Raw genomic sequence first — 22064 nt, 5'->3', positions numbered from 1 at the left:
TCTTTATTTTCATGACTATTTACATTGTAGATTCTCACTGAAGGCATCAAAACTATGAATGAACACATGTGGAGTTATGTACTTAACAAAAAAAGGTGAAATAACTGAAAACATGTTTTATATTCTAGTTTCTTCAAAATAGCCACCCTTTGCTCTGATTACTGCTTTGCACACTCTTGGCATTCTCTCCATGAGCTTCAAGAGGTAGTCACCTGAAATGGTTTTCCAACAGTCTTGAAGGAGTTCCCAGAGGTGTTTAGCACTTGTTGGCCCCTTTGCCTTCACTCTGCGGTCCAGCTCACCCCAAACCATCTGGATTGGGTTCAGGTCCAGTGACTGTGGAGGCCAGGTCATCTGCCGCAGCACTCCATCACTCTCCTTCTTGGTCAAATAGCCCTTACACAGCCTGGAGGTGTGTTTGGGGTCATTGTCCTGTTGAAAAATAAATGATGGTCCAACTAAACGCAAACCGGATGGGATGGCATGTCGCTGCAGGATGCTGTGGTAGCCATGCTGGTTCAGTGTGCCTTCAATTTTGAATAAATCCCCAACAGTGTCACCAGCAAAACACCCCCACACCATCACACCTCCTCCTCCATGCTTCACAGTGGGAACCAGGCATGTGGAATCCATCCGTTCACCTTTTCTGCGTCTCACAAAGACACGGCGGTTGGAACCAAAGATCTCAAATTTGGACTCATCAGACCAAAGCACAGATTTCCACTGGTCTAATGTCCATTCCTTGTGTTTCTTGGCCCAAACAAATCTCTTCTGCTTGTTGCCTCTCCTTAGCAGTGGTTTCCTAGCAGCTATTTGACCATGAAGGCCTGATTGGCGCAGTCTCCTCTTAACAGTTGTTCTAGAGATGGGTCTGCTGCTAGAACTCTGTGTGGCATTCATCTGGTCTCTGATCTGAGCTGCTGTTAACTTGCGATTTCTGAGGCTGGTGACTCGGATGAACTTATCCTCAGAAGCAGAGGTGACTCTTGGTCTTCCTTTCCTGGGTCGGTCCTCATGTGTGCCAGTTTGGTTGTAGCGCTTGATGGTTTTTGCGACTCCACTTGGGGACACATTTAAAGTTTTTGCAATTTTCCGGACTGACTGACCTTCATTTCTTAAAGTAATGATGGCCACTGGTTTTTCTTTAGTTAGCTGATTGGTTCTTGCCATAATATGAATTTTAACAGTTGTCCAATAGGGCTGTCGGCTGTGTATTAACCTGACTTCTGCACAACACAACTGATGGTCCCAACCCCATTGATAAAGCAAGAAATTCCACTAATTAACCCTGATAAGGCACACCTGTGAAGTGGAAACCATTTCAGGTGACTACCTCTTGAAGCTCATGGAGAGAATGCCAAGAGTGTGCAAAGCAGTAATCAGAGCAAAGGGTGGCTATTTTGAAGAAACTAGAATATAAAACATGTTTTCAGTTATTTCACCTTTTTTTGTTAAGTACATAACTCCACATGTGTTCATTCATAGTTTTGATGCCTTCAGTGAGAATCTACAATGTAAATAGTCATGAAAATAAAGAAAACGCATTGAATGAGAAGGTGTGTCCAAACTTTTGGCCTGTACTGTATATCTGAGAAATTAGTTATGTAGATTGTCTGATATTGTGCTTCAAAACAGAAAAAACACATCTGATTATAAATCATACACATCAGGATTATAGACCACACTTTCAGACTTGCTTGCTCATATTAAGTGACAGAAGGAAGTATATGAGGATTGAAAAAAGAGAGACTGAGTGGGTGTAAAGTGGACATGTTTGTAGGACTGTCTGTTTCTGACAGCAGAGCTCCCATAGAGGGTTATGGATGCTGTCAGATGGCAGACAAGCACTTTGTTTGAAGCATATTGATTTCCATGTTACTCCCCCCAGATCCCATCACTCTACTGCCAAATGCCCTGCCTGGCCAGTAGGAGTTGCTAGCGTAGTGAAAGGGATGTGATCCCTCACCACCTTCCCACCCTTACTGTAATAACTGACGCATCCTTCTACAACAGTTCATTTGATATCCTACAAATATGCACACACAACTGTTTGTATGACATCCTACAAATTAGTGCCTACGATTAACGTTACTTCCTTCGTGTAAAGTTACGTAATTAACGTAAAATTAAGGAGTTTAAAATACCTAAAAATGACTCAGAGTTCACTTAAAGTTCACAAAGTTCCAAACAAAGGTCTCCTGGAGAGAGTCACAGGGGAAAGTCCTGTGTTTTGTGACCCATCCATCACCCCAGCAATCCTTCTTATTCAGCCGCTCAGGACTGCTTTTTGTTAACTCCTGTCAGCGCATTGGTCACGTGATCGCAGCCCTCCAAAATATGTTGGCTATTCACGAAAATACTGGCTCATAATTACAAGAGATAGATGAGCGTGGGGCACAACCTAACGCATTTTAGTTTTGGCTACATGTTATTAAAACAGTTTGAGATTAATTATCTTTTGGTATTATTCTAACAACGTGCACAGCTCTGCTACAAATGAACAGTTGTTGTTTTTTGCTAGAACTTACCTTTCTTCTACAACTGCACTGAGAAGAGGCGGAAGTGAGATGTTACAATGCACCCCATGGATGGAGTGCATTGTAACAGGCAGAGGTGTTGTTGTAACACTTGCTGTTTAACACAATTAATTCAATACAATTCTATCTGTATACTATAGGTTGCTACTGTTTATGGATCTGTGATAGATATAGAAACAACTACTCATCCCTCATCTAAACACCAATGCTTCATGAATGGAAAGATCAACACATAAATGGATACATAGTATGATATAGTATATATCTTTCTTCAGATGAACATGTAGATACCTATCAGTCCATCTACATCAGGGGCAGGATAGGTATCAGTAATGATGGAGAATCACACGGTAGATGCCATATGACTTCACCACTCCTCTTATAGACCTGCTGCTATCCACATCCCTAGCACAGACACAGGACCTCCCTACTCACTCCCCTATCTGTCATTTGTTTTCGATACCTCATTCTCAGAAAAATCTGTGAAAATGAGCTGTTTTTGTTTCATTATCGTTGTACATTACAGGTGGCTTAGTTGTAACGCCGCTTTACAACTAACCCCCGCCTGTGTAGAAACTTTATCCAGCCAAGACGACACTTGATGGGAGCTGGTTTCACAGCTTAATTTATGGAAACTGAATGCAGAAATGTTCAGTTAAGTAATATTCAATAAGTACTGATCTAATATGTGAGGCTGTGATCATTCATAGCTGCACCTCTCCTCACTCATTCCTCATCTGTCCCACTCACACCTGTCAGTCAGTATTCGAAGTGCCAGGACTCACTGACCACTGAGTCACAACCATGGTGAAGGGGAGAATGTTAATGCAGAGAGCAACATAAAGACACTGACATGTCTGCAGAGGGAAAAGAACAAAACAAGCAACACTGAGGGAAAGAAAGAAGGGTAGAGACGGAGAAGAGGGAGAGAGAGACCTACCAGGATGACAATGAAGAGTGGCGGGAAGGTGAGATAGGACAGTAAAGAGGAGAGAGGGTAAGGGAGGGAGATGAGGAGGCAAACAGAAAAGCATTTCATGTGTCCTAATTAGCATACCCCACTGTGCTTTTTCCCGTAGCTTAACTTTTCGCTGCTGAGTCTCACCAGTAATCCCACTGTGACTGAATATCAGTCACTGGACTAACACCAGATTTCACTTTCAAGTGGGAGAATGTTTCCACTGATAAATGCTGCTTCCTCCTGAATTAAACATGACTACAGCGGCTCTACAGTGGAGCACCAGACACATGAAACTCCCAGCATAAATAAATTCACATAATGTGACTGGGAATAATAGGGGAAAAAGCCCTGTAAAAGTTACATCAAATTAAAGGGACAGTACCTCATAGTTATGACTTTTAATTAATAATTTGTCATAATTATACTTAGATGATGAGTATCTCCAAGCTATGACTCAAATGATCATCAATGCATCACCATTATAGTCAATTTAGTGAAGTTGATAATTAAACGTGCAGTATGTAATTTTGGAGAAAGATAGTTGATTGTTGAGTCTCCTGGTCATCAAATACCAACCACCAACCCAAGGCGTCGGTATTTGATGAACAAGACTCAACCATCTACAATCTTTCTCCAAAATTACACACTGCACATTTTACAATTAGAACTCAGAATTTTCACATTTTGTAATTGTTGTCTTTTAAGTAAATCATTAAGCTAGCTTATAACAATAAGTAAATCAAACTGAAGACTCAGTATTGCATATGATGGTTTCTGACTCATGAGTGACTATACTAACAAATTCAAGACATTTAATTTGTATCTAAACATGACTTTGTAATGATTATTTAGTTTTTTAATTATGGTAAATTAGTAATAATTATGACATATAATCTCATAACTTGCCTTTTGATTAAAGCTTTTGAAGTAAAACTGAAGACAAAGAGTCTCAAATTGTCACTCATTTATTCAAAATTTCTTTAAAGTTACAATGTGTAATTTATGTGGTTGTTTATTAGCAAATATCAACTATTGCTTTCATAAATACCAAATAAACCACCAAATAAAAGAAAAAGATCAGATAAGCGAGGACGGGACAAAACGCGAGTGAATATCGGTTTTGCTTATTCCAGGTGGAAAGAACTCCTGTGGAAGAACACTCTGGAGACGCTATATTATAATCGTACCAACCCATATTTGCTGCACTGTGCCGTGACTATCACATAAAACGTGTTATTTTAGCATTACTGTGCTAATGTTCGTGTTACCAAAACAATTAGAAATAAAACACTCCTAACACTGGTAAGCTATAACATATCGTAGCGTCTGCCAGGACGTATGGAAAGGATGACGCAGTTATTCGGCAAACCACCGTTTATTACTGAACAGTACAGGTTACTGTTGGCCGTAACTACGCCAAAACTACCAACAAACAAGAACTTAGCTGTAACTCCAACTGTGCTCTCCTGCTCTCTCCTCCAGCTCGCTCATACACACACCAGCACGCGCACTCACACAGCCCTCATCCCCGTCACACTCGCACCCGGCCCCCCTACCTATACTCATTCAATCCCAAACATGCCATTAACTCACAGAACATTGACATTATAACAGAACATTTACTGCAGGGTTGCTTCAATATCGTAACATGGTTTAGATTCCTAAATAAATATTCACCTCATTGCTAGATAGGCCTACTCCTGAAAAACTTGAAAAACTCGTGGATGATGCCATCTCTGTCTGCACAAGGCTTTCTGTCCTACGAGGCCACCGTCACTTACCTGACGGGAGGGGTGAGCGAGTGAGCGCGAGTGAGCCCTGCAGTCTAGAATTTGACCGCTGATGTCACTGTTACTCACCATTTTTACACACTGAGGCTTTAAAATGTATCCATTACTGAACATTAAAAATTGGGCTACTTTAATGACAGTCGGGTGGATTCTTGGCTCTCACTGGGCTATTTATTGTCAGACCGTGATGAATTTTGTCTATACATAAAGGTATATGTGAAATACAAGTTTCAGATGTGTTATTTCTAAAAACCACATTAGCCATTCGGTAAAGTCATCATATCTAAGATACTGTTGCATTTGATACACAGCACACCCCATGTGCCTAACAGTCAAAATATCACATGTGAAATATGTTTAATGATATTACAAAAAAAAATTTGTGATGTCTTACATATGACATATATTTGAAAGAACCAAAAAATCCCCCAAACTGCACATTCACCAAAAGTTTTACCATTTTGAAAAAATGGTAAAGGTCGGAGGACTGATATGTAGCTGATTAAAAAGTGAGCACAAGTGAGGATTGTGGATTTCTGAAAACCATGGATATGTTACATTTGTACATTATTTTGTTGTACATAGGCTGAAACTTTGTTTCTCAACAATGCTATGGTGAAGGTGTGGTTAGGTTTAGGCACAAAATTCACTTTGGTATTGTTGGGAAAAGACTGTGTTTTGCCTTAAAACACCCACATTTGTTGGCACAGACCCTGCTAGGAAATGCAGCGATGTGTTGGTGAGAAGCACTCAAGTTTAGTGCCACAAATGCTGCTGGGAAATGGAGCAAAGGGACATCAAAAAACTACCAATGTTATTGATTTCAAACAGTGGTCTGCAGCTTGGCAGGCATCTCGTCATCCACCATCCCCTCTTCAACTCCCAATGACAAAAGTCATCTTATATACTGTATAACATTTCCTTTAGAAATGTTTATATGAAATGTATAAAAAGTACAAATGCAACGTATTCGTGATTTGCAGAAACATATAATAAAAACATTTTCTTGTGGTGACTGGGCTGGTGATTGACAGTGTGCAGACGTTTCTAGTTCTTCTGTTGTTTTTGTCTGTAGGAAGTTCTAGGGCTGTATTCACAAACACTGTGGGAATACTCTCAGAGAGCTCCTAACTTAGACTAAAAACTTTTAGTAAGGAGTCCTAGCTTAGGAGTGAATTAGGAAAGTTGTCAGAGTAACTCTGAGCAAGGGACAGAAACTTTTACCTTGGTGAGGAGGTGTGGTTGACCCAGTTACTAGGTATGACACATACTTTCAATACATGTAATTGATTGTCACAGACGCACTCTTTGGTTAATGTGTAGTGCTTTCCTTCATGTGATAAGCAAATAAAATGTGCTTCACGTGAGAAATTTAAATTGCATTTCCTGTGAGGGCAGAATTTTGAATTATGAGTTCATAATTGTGATTCAGGCAGATATAAACAATACAGCATCAGCATCATCATCATGTCCAATTGAACATATGCAAACGTACATAGATTCCTGGTACATGGTGAATTTGTACTGTTGACTTCAAAGTTGTGGACAAAAATAAAATGTCTGTCCTAGTAAGATCCTGTCTCACAGCATCTTAAACTGTTGTGTTGTCTGATAAACCCTAAGACTCATGAGCCTGTTACTGAAACTGGGTTTTCCTTTGTTCTATTTCATTTCCTCAGCAGCACCTGTAGCCACATAGCTGCAGCACTTTCAGTCTAAATGCCTTTAGATGTACACCAGTATGGTCGATCAAAGCTGCTGTGTTGCTGTAGCAAGAATTAATCGTTAATTTTATCTTGGAGTACCCAAAAAATGCAAGAATCAGCTCTTCTCCTTCTGCTCACAACAGCAAGTAAAAAGCCTCTGAGGGGGAGAATCCAGCCGAACACAGCACATTCCTTTTTTATAGGGTGTATCGCTGATAGAGGAACATAGACAAAATGTTTTTACCAGCTATGAAAACCAGAGTATGAAACCAACATGTCCTCCAAGCTACACAAAGAATAGGTTGCCATCAGTATTAAAAATGACTGCGTAGGAGAATAAAATCATGCATCTCGAGATTCATAAAAGCTACTAGAAAACTGAAAATGGAGTCCAGTTGAGTCATTTTCAGTTACCAGGTTGATCAACCCACTCACTCTGTTCACGCTTTTTATTTTAGATATAAGACTCAGCTGTGGCCTTCCTGCAGAGCTTTTTAAACAGTCACACATGAACATCCGTGTCTCCCACTGTTTTAACGTCTTCAGATGAACATTTGATTTGTCCTCTCCCCTCACGATCACTGTGTCCTACCAGCAAACATGAAGAAGGCTGCAGGTCTTCAGGGGGAAAATCAGGCAACATGTTTGACAATTGGAAGCAGCTGTTTAACATGTCGGGCTAATGAGGAGCCCACTCCTTATTCCTTTTAACAGGGTAAAGGAAGAAGACACTCTGATAATACAATTTTCTATTATTTGACAGCAGCTGCCTTTCAACACTCTAATCATAGAGGAAAAATAAGTTCTTGTTCTGCCTCTCCCAGCACAGACTCTCTGCCAGTGGTGCAGTATACTGTAACTGAGAACATTTACTCAAGTACTATGCTGCAGTACAAATTTGAGGTAGGCCTGCTTGTACATTATTTGAATTTTTCTACTTCTTGTACATTTACTACATTAATCTGACAACTCTAGTTACTTTACAAAGTAAGATTTTTAGACACGAAACATGAAAAGTTTATAAAAATAATTAGCAATTATTTTGATGGTTGAAGTTAATTTTTCATGTAAAAACATTTCCTGGTTCCAGGTCACAATTGTGAAGGATCATCCTTTTAATAAGGGTATTAATGGTAATGTATTAGTAATAATATTGAGGATTGGACTGTTGGTTGGACCGAACAAACATTATGAAGATGTTACTTTGGGCTCTCTACCAGTCCTGAGAAAATATTGGGGCAAAAGCCATCCAGGGTGCAGTACAAAAACAAAACAAACAAAAAAAAAAAAAGGAGAAATGTGCAAATTTGCACATACCATATTCTTTTATGACTTCTTTGTTTTGTTTTTTTGTGTTGATTTCTCATTAGGGTCCGGGCAGCTAAGCTGCCAGGACACTATTGTAATCCTAGGTATTCTTCTTCTTCTTCTTCTTCTTCTTCTTCTTCTTCTTCTTCTTCTTTCTTCTTCCAAGAAAATCATACTTCCCATGGGTGAAAACTCACCAAACTTTGCACAAAGATCCCGTCTCATACCAGATATCCTCAGCTGTAAACTCAAGCCAATAGTCCTGATGGTGGCGCTACAGAAAGCGTCTAAAGTTCAAAACGTTGAAAATTCATAACAAATCAACCATACGTGCTACAACTTCACGACTTTCATCAAACTGTAGCCCCAACACTGAAGAAACGTGTACATTTAAACCTATTAAAAATGATAAGTCCATCACTCTGTTTTTTTTTTCCAAAAACTGTAAAACTTCTTAAACTCCTCCCACAATTTTTGCTCAATTGACACCAAACTTGCTACAGAGCATCTTCAGACTGTCCTACACAAACTACGTTTCTCAGATTTTTGATTTATCAAAAATTGAGCCTACAGTGCATCAAAATGTTTGACTGTAAACAGTACTGTAAACATATACATGCAAATTCTTGCTAAATAATCTTCAATGTTCAAAAAAATGACAAAATTCTGGAGTCATGGTAGATGATGTGTGGCAAATTTCAGAATTTTATCTCAAAAACTGAATTTTTGACAGCATTTTGAATTTTGCTCTAATGTGAACAATTGGAGTCAATGTTAAAATGGCAATTTTAAACATCAGTTTTTCACTTATGGAGCAAATCAATCATTGTTACAAACAAATTACCAACATCTCCATGCTGTCTAGATGCAATATGTGTATTTTCAGATTTGTGTTTCAATAACTGAATTTTTTACAGTGGTTTGAAATCTGCTTTTCCATGCATGGACAGCTGCTAAACCTGCATGTCTGGCTTAGTCAATTTGTGAAACTACACATGAATTGTCACTGACTAATTAGCTCAGTGAGATAGAAATTGATCCTTAGTCTCAGAGGTTGTGAGTTCAAGCTTCAGCTGATGCAAATGGTAGATTGTGTTGCTAAATTCCTAAATGCCTTCCAATTCTTCTGCTTGTTGTTCAGAATTGCCTAAAAATGCCTGGACCCGACCCATCGCTGTGCAGCAGCTATAATTAGCTATTGTTCTTGTTTGTAATAAATAAATGTATCCTCATACAACCGTTTGTATGATATCCTACAAAAATGTACACACAAAAGTTTGCGTGATACTCTGTGACACACTTTTTTAATCAAAATTCAAGCAGTCCAGTTACTAAAATGTCACCCCAGGTCCGAACCTCATAACGTCTAAATTGTATCCAATAACCTACCCCTATATCTGGTGAGACAGTGAGGTGGATGGAAGAAGAAGACCTTAAAGTGCAGGTGGGGGTGTGGATGTGCAAGAGTTCAGAGCAGCTAGGTTGTGGATGGCCTTAAAGGTAAGGAGTAAGATCTTATAATCAACGCGGTATTTAACAGGGAGCCAGTGAACCTGCTGAAGGACAGGAGTGATGTGATTGATGAAGGGGTTCTGGTGATGATGTGAGTGGCAGAGCTCTAGACCGGTTGAAGTTTGTGGTTGGACTTAGGAGGGAAATCAAAAAGAAGCGAATTACAGTAATCAGTATGGATGTAACTGAACAAGAACGGTGGTACTGTGTGGTGTGAGCAGGGGCGAAAATCCCATTTCATAGTTGGGGGGGGACAATAAACAGTAAAATTTTAGAGAATAATTCCAGGGGGGCCAAGGAAAAAAAGTTGTAGCCTGTCTGTTATACAGCATCTTTTACCGCAATTTGACGCTTTAATCTTTTCTCTATCTCTCCAACAGGCAGGCATAGGACCTTTCTCAGCACTGGCTGAGTCCACCTGCACATGTCCAGATTTAAAACAAAATGATTGAAATCAAATTAACATGTACACATCGACAACAGTCAGGTGCGCCGTGCTGTCCAAGGTGCTGAGTGTGTCTGGAGCACTGTCTCCCCGTGCGCAGTAGTGTGAATATTTATGCTATTAAGTAAGCGACGAAAACATGTTTCTCATTGTTTAATAGCAGCAAAACTGTAAGGCTTCATTCATCAAAGACCGAAACTTGATCTCTCTCCTTCTCTCCCTCCTTTTCATCTGACTCAGGTGTGTGGCATGGATCTGTCGTCTCTGGCTGGCTGCAGGAGCAAACTGTTTTGTTTGTTTTTTTTTTTTTTCGTTTTTTTACCGGCAGTTAGATAAACATTTTCTGCAATTAAACTGGTGAACTGGTGAACAGTGTGCTGTGAGATCTGCCGCTGCGCACCTCAAAACCGTGCGTAATAGTCGCTCGTAATGGCCGCTCCTCGTCAGTTAAACTGCATGTCTTTCATGTTTGTCTCACTGACACGTGGAGAGCCTACAGATATTAACTACGAGTTGCTCTGCTACTGACTGCTCTTGTCTTGTCCTCTCCCTCTTCTTTCTCTCCTGTCCTCTCTGACTATCACTAAACTCTGGCTTTTGAACAATGCAGGAGAAATGTTGCAGACAGTTTATATTATCAGCCTGGGCCTGGGGCTTGTTGTAACAGTAAATGGGAGGTGTTGTAACTTGTGTAAGTTAAACTGTATCTGTGTGAGTGTACATCTTACCCGGCGATGCGCAATGTGGGCAGCCAGGTCCAGCCAGGCGCTGCTACTGCTGCCAAGTACTAACAGCTGCTAGCCCCGCCCATTGGAAAGAGTGTGGGATATACCACTACTAGGAATGGGAGGGGGGGACTAAATCTTTTAAGATTTAAATAGCACATTATTGTGCTATTATAATGAGCACCGCTTACATTGTGCTTTTAATAAATACTACTGCATTGTTCAAAAATGATTAATTGTGTCTCAAATTATTCTAGGGGGGTACAGCTTTATTGAAGGAGGAGTCATGTCCCCCCTGCCCCCCCCAGGATTTCCGCCCCTGGGTGTGAGGGACAGATGAAGGCAGTTAATGTTGCGTAGATGGAAGTAGGCAAGGATGACACCCAGACTCTCAACCTGTGGGGCAGGGGAAACTAAGGAGTTATCGATATCGAGTGAGAAACTAATGATTTTTGCTAAGATGGATTAGGTACCAATGAGAAATAACTCAGCTTTATCACTAATTAATTTGGGGAAGTTGCAGAAGAACCAGGATTTGATTTCCTGATGGCAGTCAGAGAGGGAGGTGGGTGGGAGGGTGGAGGTAGGTTTGGTGGACAGATAGAGCTGGGTGTCATCTGCATAGCAATAGAATTTAAATTTGTGGAAGACGTAGCCAAGAGGAAGTAGAGAGATCATAACCAGAAGGGGACCCAGGACAGAACCTTGCAGAACACTGATTGTAACTGGAAGTCCGTTTTCTCTTCACATTGTTTTCTGTTACAAACAATGGTGGAGATCCAAGTGCAGGACACGGAGAGGGGTGTTGTTGATATAAGGTCTTTTATTGTAGAGGGGGGTACTGGATGGAGGGCTGATGGCAAGGGCAAGGAGATCCACAGTAGATGAAGGCAGCAGTGATGTGGAGAGGCATACGTGCAGGTAAGTGGCTGGCAGCTGGATGAGCAGGTGATGGATCTGCAGCAGAGGAGTAAATTAAGTTAAGCACTGAAAAGTCACAGAGAAGCAAAGCTTTAGAACACTCTAGATTTGGCCTGAAGCGTACTACCACAGCAGTGAAACAACAATCTGGCGATGAGCCGCTGGAAAACTGGGGTAGATATACTGCAGGGCTGATGAGCTGATGGTTTGCAGGTGACTGGCTTGGAACAGGTGTGTCAGATCAGCAGTGACCAGGGAGCCGGAAGCAGAGGAGCGCCACGCCCACCACACAGACACAGACACAGATAAACAGACAGAGGAGCACAGGGGACACAAGGGTAGGGGAAACACAAGGAAAAAACTGGAGGCCAGGCTGTGGCTGCAACAGTTTTCTACTTCCCTTCCTTTCTTTCCTAACACAATGAGCACAACAATGACATACATTTTGAGTAAAACAGAACAGGCACTTGAGGTCTACATTTCAGGTAAAAGAAAACAGGACTAAATCTTCTGAATAAAGTAAATTTCTTACTTCCTTATCTACCGAGAGAAATGGGCATGCGACTGTCCTACCAGCAGCTAAAATTTTCACCTATATAGGTGCTCAGTTGAGTGACGCTATGATCATGGTAAATGATTGCGGTATTAGCTGCACCTGCAGTCTGTAGATGTGACTGTCAGGAGAAAAAACAATGCTCCATGAAGATTATTACATTTTCTCCTTGATTTATCAGAAATTGGTCACAGGTCTGGATAGAACCATCATTTAGTCTGTGCCCGGACCACAGACCACATTTGGTAATGCCGGTCCTATGATTTACAAGCCCATGAATAGTGTTAGGTAGAAAACATAAAGTTATGTACTAAAGTAAAATTACTGTGATTAGGTTTAGGACAAGAAACATGGTGTAGACATACTTTAAAATAACAATAACAGAGTTCACCCAGAGTTGACATAGTTCAGAACACTGGTCTCCTGGGTAAAGTCCTGTATTTTGCGACCCATCCACCACCACAACCTGCTACCTTAACGGATTGCTTCTATCTTTACTCACATGAGTGCACTGGTCACACGATTGCAGCCTTCCAAAATACTTTGGTCATACACGTAATACTGGCTCATGATCATATGGGATATGTACAAATTTGTACAAACATTGCATGAAAACAGCCTGTGTGAATAATAATACTAATAATCTAATGACACAATATATAATAGTAACACTCATTACATTAACTTGTTTTTAATACATACTTTTATTGAAGTAACTTTTTTAGTGTAGGACTTTTACTTGTAACAGAGTATTTTTACAGTGTGGTATTAGTACTGTTGCTGAAGTAAAGAATCTGTGAACTTCCTCCGCTGCTGAAAGTGACAAAGACTCTGGATACTATTTCATCTTTTAGCTTTGTGAGGATGCATGTAGAGTGAGTTGATTATCAGACACAGAGAGACAGCGAGAGGCGTGGACCTTCCATCTGTTGCTGAATTTCACAGAACTCTTTCACTTTAACTGGAAAAGACAATCAAGTGTTCCTCTCATATGAGATACAATACATTACTGTACATTCCGTCAACTGATGCATGTGTGGAAACAATGAACTCTGTGAGCGTAGCACAGCTTCTTGCATTTATATTTGTTCTTATGGGAGCACGAAAAGCTGGAGCAGGCTTTTTTTCCCTTCTTGATTTAATTTAGGTATATACATCCACATTAAATACTGACTATGTTGCCTGACTTCAAAGCACCTTAAAGGGGCAGTGCACTGATTTTACCCATCAAGATACATTTATTCACCATGGTTAGTACTACTCAGCTTGTAAATACAGCTGTATAATGTATAATGATTATGTGGCTCAAGTCTGAGAAAATAGCACCTGATAATGTCACAGTGATGTCATCTGTGTGAGGTGTGGCCTCAGGACTTGTTAAAGATAATTGTATGGATTGAACCTGATACAATACAAATAAAAACAAACAAAAACTACTGAGGTAGTGATCCAAGTTATTTATTCCAGTGCATAAAGGCGCAGGTGTTTCCAGCAACCTCTCTATCAGCTCTGCTAAATTTCTGCTAAATTTATGCTCTTACGTCTATTTTGCAGGCCTTGGTGGTGCTTTTTGTGGTTGGCTTTGGTCAATAATGGTGTGTGGCTGTGGGTCACTCATTGGGATGATGAAATAAAATCACCACTCTGTAAACTCTCCTTCTGCCGACTTCTAGTTAGCTAACTGCTGGCTAGCTAGCTAGGTCGATGTTTTTAAATTTAAACGTCAGTAAGAATTGATGAAAGATGGAGAAGAAAGGACACCAGCTGAAATAGCAGCCTGCTAGCCATTGTACAGGTGGTGGAAATAAACTGGACAACCTTTGTGCTGCATCATTTACCAGTGGGATATCAGGAACTGTAATATCCCTTCATTCATTGAAACTTGGCTAATTACAAAACAGTATGATTTAACCAGGTGAGTCATTTCCTATATGCCAATCTGACAAAGCAGAGGACTGGTGGGAATGAGAGGTACTGTCCCACTCCTGCTGTGGATCACTGCTATACACTGTTCAGAGTCGTGTTCGGGCCATACAGCCATCTTGTTGAGGTTGGGACGTCTGGACAGTTAAGTCATTCCACAACCAGAAATTAACATTACCAGAACCATCTGGAAACACTGACAATTATGGAGCAGCAGCCAACACTGTACAAATATGCAAAACAAAAAACAAAAAAAAAAACTGAATTACGGTGAACAGGTTAAAGGAGCTGATGGGATCACAATTCACTGGAGTTGTACCTTGTATAATTGTATAAGTATATGTGACAAATGATTGATTGATGGTAAAATGAACAGCAATATGCATTTCCATAGTACTGGTAGTCAGCATTAACCAGCAACTGATGTAAGACTCATATGCTGGAAGTCTTTTTCTGCAGAAATATGTCTAAAGATCACTGTAAACCTACACAGAGAAGGGATTTATGGGTACCTGTGGGTCACAGAGACTCTCAGAGGAGCCAGTGCTCACACCTGCCAAAATTTAATCTCAGTGGAGTACTGCCACAAGCGACTGTCTAGCAAAGCAGAGGAAACACTTAATATGGTCACCTATCTTTTCTGTGTCCTGTTCATTTACTTTGATAAATCCAAATTATTTCAGATTTTGAACAGATGGACTATATTTCTATACACTGTCACCAGGATGAAACTGATTTCTTCAACATTTTCTGCATACCACCACTATAACCATTGAAATGCAGTAGCATAGGTATGTCCTGTTCTGCTATGGACAGTTCACGCAGGTTTATTCCTAATCAGAAGATTTAGTTATTGTTGACAGTTGTCAGTCACGCTGCATAAAGGGGCAGCACTAGAACTAGCACTTATTTTTACACAAACTATCATTCACCACAAGGGCCAGGCCCTCTTCAGGTGCGGTGGAGACTTCACTGGCACGGCTAAGCACTTGCACTCAGTTAATTGCTGTCCACTTCTGTTTCAACAGGGCTGCTTGAAATGTTCTCCTCCTGACCCGCACTTCCCCTCCTAATAGTTTCCCACTCAGAGCCACGATGGCAGTGTTTTTAAACCATTAATTTTACCTCTGCTTACTATTGTTCCATCGCAGTTTAACACATAACTAGTCATGGACGTACCAGCAGGCCGGTATCAAAACAAAAATATTACTGGAAAGATGAAACTTACTTTAAATTACATTTCAGGGATCTCATAGTTTAAATATTTCATTCAAAATGTTGAATGTTGAAAAGGTGAAATAAAACGATTATATATATATATCCAAATTTATTTGATTTGAAAAAAAAAAAAAACTGTAAGATTTATCTGCTAAAATGAGCTTTCGTACCACCGATGGTACACACACCACGGTTTGAGAACCAGTGCTTTAGTGGATTCTTTCAAGAGACAAATTTATAGTACAAACAATGGATCACAGATCACTTTTATAAAATTACCCTCCCCCTAAAATATAACAAATATTTTCTCTACATCTATAAGAGCCACATCTATAATGAGGTATTATTGGATTTGTGTAAAAGTAACTAATGATTACCACACTTGTGAGTCCTTCAGCAGCTCCTCTTGTAAACTCTGCTCTTGTGTTGCACATCATGTCAGGAGATGGGGGGTCCTTGACGTCAGAACTGACCAGCAAATTTACTTGGAAAGGTTACCAGCAGAGCCTGAAGCTTCAGCTCTGACTCATTCGTACAGTAGATGGGAGTTGGTGTTATTTACACTAGGGACACTGGGTACATGTCCCCACCACCTTTAGAAGTGTGCAGCCGTCTTGTCAGTGATTTCTCATAACACTTGGTTTAGAGTGTGTCTCTGAAAAGACCTCTGCTTGGAGGACAATGTAGCCCTGAGACTTCACTCTACTCCTCTATCCCAACAAGAATCAGGACACCCTACCTCTATACATGATCACACATAGAAGGGGTAAGGGCTAAGTATGGGCAAGGGATGGGTAGAGATTGGGCCAAAGTGACATGGATGGGACTACATTAGGGTGAGCCTGGGGCTGGGCAATATATCGACATTATATTGATATTGTGGCAGACTAGCTATGGTCTCAGATTTTGGATATCATAACATTGTAAGTGTTGTCTTGTCTGGTTTCAAAGGCTGCATTACAGTAAAATGATGTGTTTATTTGAACTCACCAAACTGTTGTAGCTGTTGTATTATTTGTATTACCCACTTAGTCCTCATATCCACATTACTCATGATTATTTTAAAAAAAAGTCTCATAATGTAAATATTTTGTGACAGCACCAGTAGTCAACCCTACAATATCAGTGCAGTATTGATTGAGGTATTTGGTCAAAATCATTGTGTTATAATTGATTTTCTCCATGTTGCCCAGCCTGCAGTGAGCCTGGTCAAACCCCATTCAAGGATTAAAAGACTTTTGTTTTGCTGGTAGCAATCACGTCCCAGTGTAAGGGCCTGTACTCCCTTTATTTACATTAGATTTTTAAATTTCTAGAGTAATGCGAAGATACTGCTGATTGTTACACAATAAAAAAAAATGCTTTAAAAAAAGCGTCTTTGTGTCAGATACCCAGTTGTCCCTCAGGATGGACATTTATTCATTGGTTACCTCTTTAATGTTAGGAGATCTCTTTTGTGCTAACATGAAAAGAAGTTCGGAGCAAAAGTACAGCACGTACGAGTTTTGTGGATTAAAAAACAACACTGGACTTCTTGTCAGCAGAAGGGTCAGTAAGTACTGTCTGTATTTTCATTCTAAAGTGGCCATTTCCTTTAATGAAAGTGGCTAGCTTGATTAGGCAGCTCCGTGTCTGTTAAGCACTGGTTGGGTGGGAGTTGTATTGTTCTTTTGGAGCACTCTTTAATTTTAGTAGGTTTGTATTGTTTTAAAAGGGTAAGACCATTTTGCATTTGCCATTAGCCCATTTTTGCCTCTTTATTGTTGTGGTTACTGCAGACTGACCCAAATGCAGACACAGACTCAGAAGTAGATGAATATAAAAGCAATTCATTGTAAAGAATTGAAGGTGGGATGAGTGAGGAGGCAGCTGGCCAAGGCAGAGGGCAGAGAGTGATGAGCAATGGCTGACGAGACTGGAGCGAGGCGGGTGGGTGAGGGGGGAATGGTGGCTGGTGGATTGCTTGTTGAGAGCAGGCAGGCAGGTTGAATGTGTTCCAGGGTAGCTGACTAAACGATACAGGGATGAGAGGATAAAGGACCACGATAGATGTACTGCAGTGTGATGAGCTTGATGGAAGACAGGTTTGAGTACTCAGTAGGTAACGAGGAGCCAGGAAAGAGAGAGTGAAGGAGTGCCACGCCCACGTCACACAGACACAGAGGGACAGACACGAACACATAGGAGTCACTGGGGAGGGGGAAAACACAGAAAAATATGAAGACAAAACTAGAGTCAGGGCAAGGACTGTGACACTTATAAGTTGCAAGAGTTTCTCCTGTGATCCAGTGAGTTCTTATTACCAGTGTTCTTCCTTTGAAGAATTTTATGATTTTCTTGGAGACTGAAATGTCCAAATTAAGGAAAATCCAGGATAATGATATGTAGCATAGTGGTGCTGGGTCATGGCCACAGAACACTGTGGTCCAGTTAAAATAAACCAACACTGACAGCTGGTGGGAAGCCAGATGCAAAGTTTTCCAACCTGATAAAATAAAGGACATATCTTATCCAGTGAGTATGACAGGGAGGTGTCACTGATTTCCATGTGGTAAATATGTCAAGCCAGTAGGGGTGTTAAGGCTATGATATCCTCTCTGGGCTTGTGGAGTAAAGAAATATAGAAGTCAACATCTTGATCCAGTATTTCGATATCAACGGGCAAAGCCAAAATGTGTCGATAAGATTTGCTGGAGACTGTCAACATCTATCACAGGCTGGAGAAAATATTCTCATAGAGTTTTGCAGAGAGAGCCTTAGTTTACAGATTACAGGAACATACCCACAAAATGATCACTTGTATATAAATAACTCACTGCATGTTACCTTGAATTTGTGAAGAAAATGTTGTTTTTCTTGTTTGCCTCAACAGTGACCAAAGAACCTAAAAATGGCAAAAATGCTTTATATATTAATGTAAAGGTGCAACAGCAAAACTACATCAAAACATCCATCTACTAAATCTCACACACTTCCTGAAATATACTCAGCCCTCATTTATCCAGTGGTATGCTCAGTACTTCCCAAACACATGCATTTTCACGTGAACCTTAATATTTAAAATACACAGTATGGCAAAGCATGGGTACTTGAATTGCATTCCATTGCATGTGTTGGGAAGTACTGAGCATACTAGACTAGATAAATGACACTGGGAATTTATTACAGGAGTGGGTCAGTTTGTAAACTGATGTTTTGATGTAGTTTTACTGTTGTTAAATGTTGCATCCCATTACTTAAATTCATCAAGAATGTTATACAAACTATGATTTTGTGGGTGAAGTATTCCTTTAATGAGTCTAATATCCGACACCAAAGCAAAGCACTCTGGAACGTTATCATGGCAGCAAATATTATATTCTTATTGATCCGCATTCATTTTACCAGGAATGTTCCTGCATGGACATGAAGACTGCAGTTGACATCGACATCAAGTTGTGTTGCAGCAAACTTTGAGCCAAGTTCAACTCTTTTCCTTTTTTTTCAGTGTTGGTTCCCCTGCTACATTCCCGACCCTCTAATGAATGAGACAAATATGCCCTCAGTCATTTTAATGAGACCACACTGTCGGCACAGCACGGACTCAGACACAGTAAAAAATAAAAGTTGAACCTGGCTTAACTTTCACTGCAACACAATGCAATGCTGTACAGGCTGCATAACAGCCTGTACAGAAAAAGGATGCATTTGTTAAAGAGGGAGAAAACATACCACTACTAGAATGCACTGCACCAGACCAACAAACATTCCTACCTGTGGCGGATGTAAAGAAAACATGCCCATCTGAAACTATGGCGGCCGGCTGACAAGAAACAACCTCATGTTACAGTTAAACAGTGACCTAAAACACGTTTCTCAAAACATTTACGGTGAGAAATAGACAACTCAGTGCTCGCTGCCTAGTTTTATTATTTGACCTCTGTTTTCACTGTGCAGGAAACAGTTTGCCACCCACTTCCTGTTCCCAAACCTGTTATAAATAAACAAGACAGTAAAATATGTCTTTTAAAGGGAAATTTCGGTTTATTTCAACCCGTCTTCTATCGTCCTAAATTTGTTTCAAGTGACTAGTGACATAAGTGACATATGACTGTGTGTGTGTGTGTGTGTTTATATGTGGGGGTGGGAGGGGCGGGTTTTCAGTATGTATGTAGTATTTTTGTTTGTTTTTTATTCTGTGAAGCACTTTGTGCTGCATTTTTAATGTATGAAAAGTGCTATACAAATAAAGTTTGATTGATTGAGTAGCATCAGACGTGTTAAAACGTAAGTGAACGGGCAACCTTCAAGTGCAAAGTTAGTCCACTAAACAAGCTTTTTTTCCACAAAGACCGCCTCATATCGTTAGGATAAATGTCAGAGAACATATAGAAAACGACATGTAAACGTGTTGTCTTACCTTAACGGTGTGCTGCCATGTTCGTTTACCATTTAGCTCTGCTTTCCAAAGCACGGCCGAAATATATCTCGCCAGCTCTAGATAAAGCCCAGCTGGATACTACTCCAGGTGGAGGTGTCTCGTCCTCGGTCACATCCAGACCTTGAAAATAAGGCTGCAACCGGTCCCATTCCTTGCAACAGAGGTATTCCTCTTCTGTGGGCACTGGGGCACAGCATTCACAGGTACACCACCAATCTCCAGAGCTACGCAGCCTTGCAGCAGCCATTCCTCCTCTCTCGTCCTCTACCTGTTGCGCTTCTCTCTCTCTCCTCCTGCGTTCTTCAATTTCACGAAGCTCTTCGTCAGTGTATTCTGGCTCAAATAAATAAGGGCGGCCATCAAACTCCTCCACAAAGTCGAAGTCTGGCAAAAAGTCAGCCATTATTCTATAAATCTTTCATAAAATAAATGAATGAACTTTTCAGGCTACTGTCCGGTTCTGCCTTCCAGCTGTTGCTGTTTGTTCTCGCGATATTTCGGCCGCGCTTTGGAAAGCAGAGCTAGATGGTAAACAAACATGGCAGCACACCGGTAAGGTAAGACGACACGTTTACATGTCGTTTTCTATATGTTCTCTGACATTTATCCTAACGATATGAGGCGGTCTTTGTGGAAAAAAAGCTTGTTTAGTGGACTAACTTTGCACTTGAAGTATGCCCGTTCACTTACGTTTTAACAGGTGTGACGCTACTATGCGCCCCGGCTGTATGTAGGCTAACGGCTAACATGCTAACTATTATTTTTATGTCACTAGTCACTTGAAACAAATTTAGGACGATAGGAGACAGGTTGAAATAAACCGAAATTTCCCTTTAAAGACTGTATTCGAGAAATAGGCATTACAGCAACATTTGCTTTTATATATATTTGATCAGCACGGCCTAGTTTTACCTTTTAATCAGATTTGGATTTTAATTAGAGTTTGGGGATGGGGGTTGGCGGCATGTGTCTGCGGTGGCAGCATGGGTGGTGGGCAATACATACAGAAGTACAGCCTATAGTTCAAGCAACAGCCCAAAGCCAGCAAAACTCAAGCCATTGCTTAAATGAAAGGAAGTGTACCACAGTTCATTTACACATAGCCTACAGCACTACCCACATTATTTTGATACAGAACTGGTTGATATCGGCAAAGTATCCCTTTAATACTGGAGTACTAAAGGGATAATTCCCTTCTATCACATGGTATGAAGGGGAGTGAAAGAAGAAAGAGAGCAGTGAAAACAGACTTCAACGAAGACTGAATGTAAGACAGCAAAAGGTTATAAAACACTGAAAAACTTTCTGAAAATTCCTTTGCAGCATCATCAAGTTTCTTGTTTGCAAACACATCTATTTTTGCTAGGGTGCATACGACAAATTCCTTCACAGGAGGAATATGAAAGTGCTTTGTTTAGCAATAGCACAGCGAGAATAGTTGCATTTCGATTCTGAGGTTTCCTATATAGCATTGTCCTGTTACCATTTGTGGACTCCAAACACCACTCTTTTGGCTACACCATTGCGACACAAGGCATTTTTGGATAACCCTTCTGTGAAGGAATTTGGTATACACACGCTATTTTAGCAAAAATAGTTTAGATCCAAGACTTGATAATGCTGCACAGAAAAGGTTTTCCAACAATTTCTTGCCTTTTTTGCTGTCTTTCATTCAGACACAGTCAAAGTCTGTTTGCACTTATATGCTTTTATTTTTCAGCCACTCAGGTCTTCTTAATGCCATTCAAAAGACATTTTTTAAGACCACAAAGAGCCGAAGTGCTATATACAATTTATATTGTTTTGGGAGTACATAGTTCCTTTAGTACTGGTCTAACTGGGTCTCAAGCCCATATTCCGCACCCTGATCTGTGTGGTGGATGTCAGGCTAGTCTTGCTCTTGCAGAGTGAAACAGCTGGAGGCCTCTTAAGCTGTTTGACATGATCCTGCTGTTGAGTGTGTGTAGGACACCTAGTTAAGGAGCTGCCTTTGCACCCTTGGGTGGTTCTGGTCCCGTATATTGCTCTTTTATCTTTTCTGTTGT

General features: G+C 40.5%; 1 protein-coding gene across 1 annotated transcript in view; it reads left to right on the top strand.

The window, feature by feature from the left end:
- Nucleotides 1–22064, top strand: part of doc2a (double C2-like domains, alpha) — a 116787-nt gene that overhangs the window by 5496 nt on the left and 89227 nt on the right. The gene's annotated exons all lie outside the window — the stretch shown is intronic.

Source organism: Epinephelus lanceolatus, chromosome 18 (assembly GCF_041903045.1).
Source record: "Epinephelus lanceolatus isolate andai-2023 chromosome 18, ASM4190304v1, whole genome shotgun sequence".
Lineage (NCBI taxonomy): Eukaryota > Metazoa > Chordata > Actinopteri > Perciformes > Serranidae > Epinephelus > Epinephelus lanceolatus.
The sequence above is the reverse complement of the archived record's forward strand: the minus strand, read 5'-3'. Positions and strand labels throughout refer to the sequence as shown.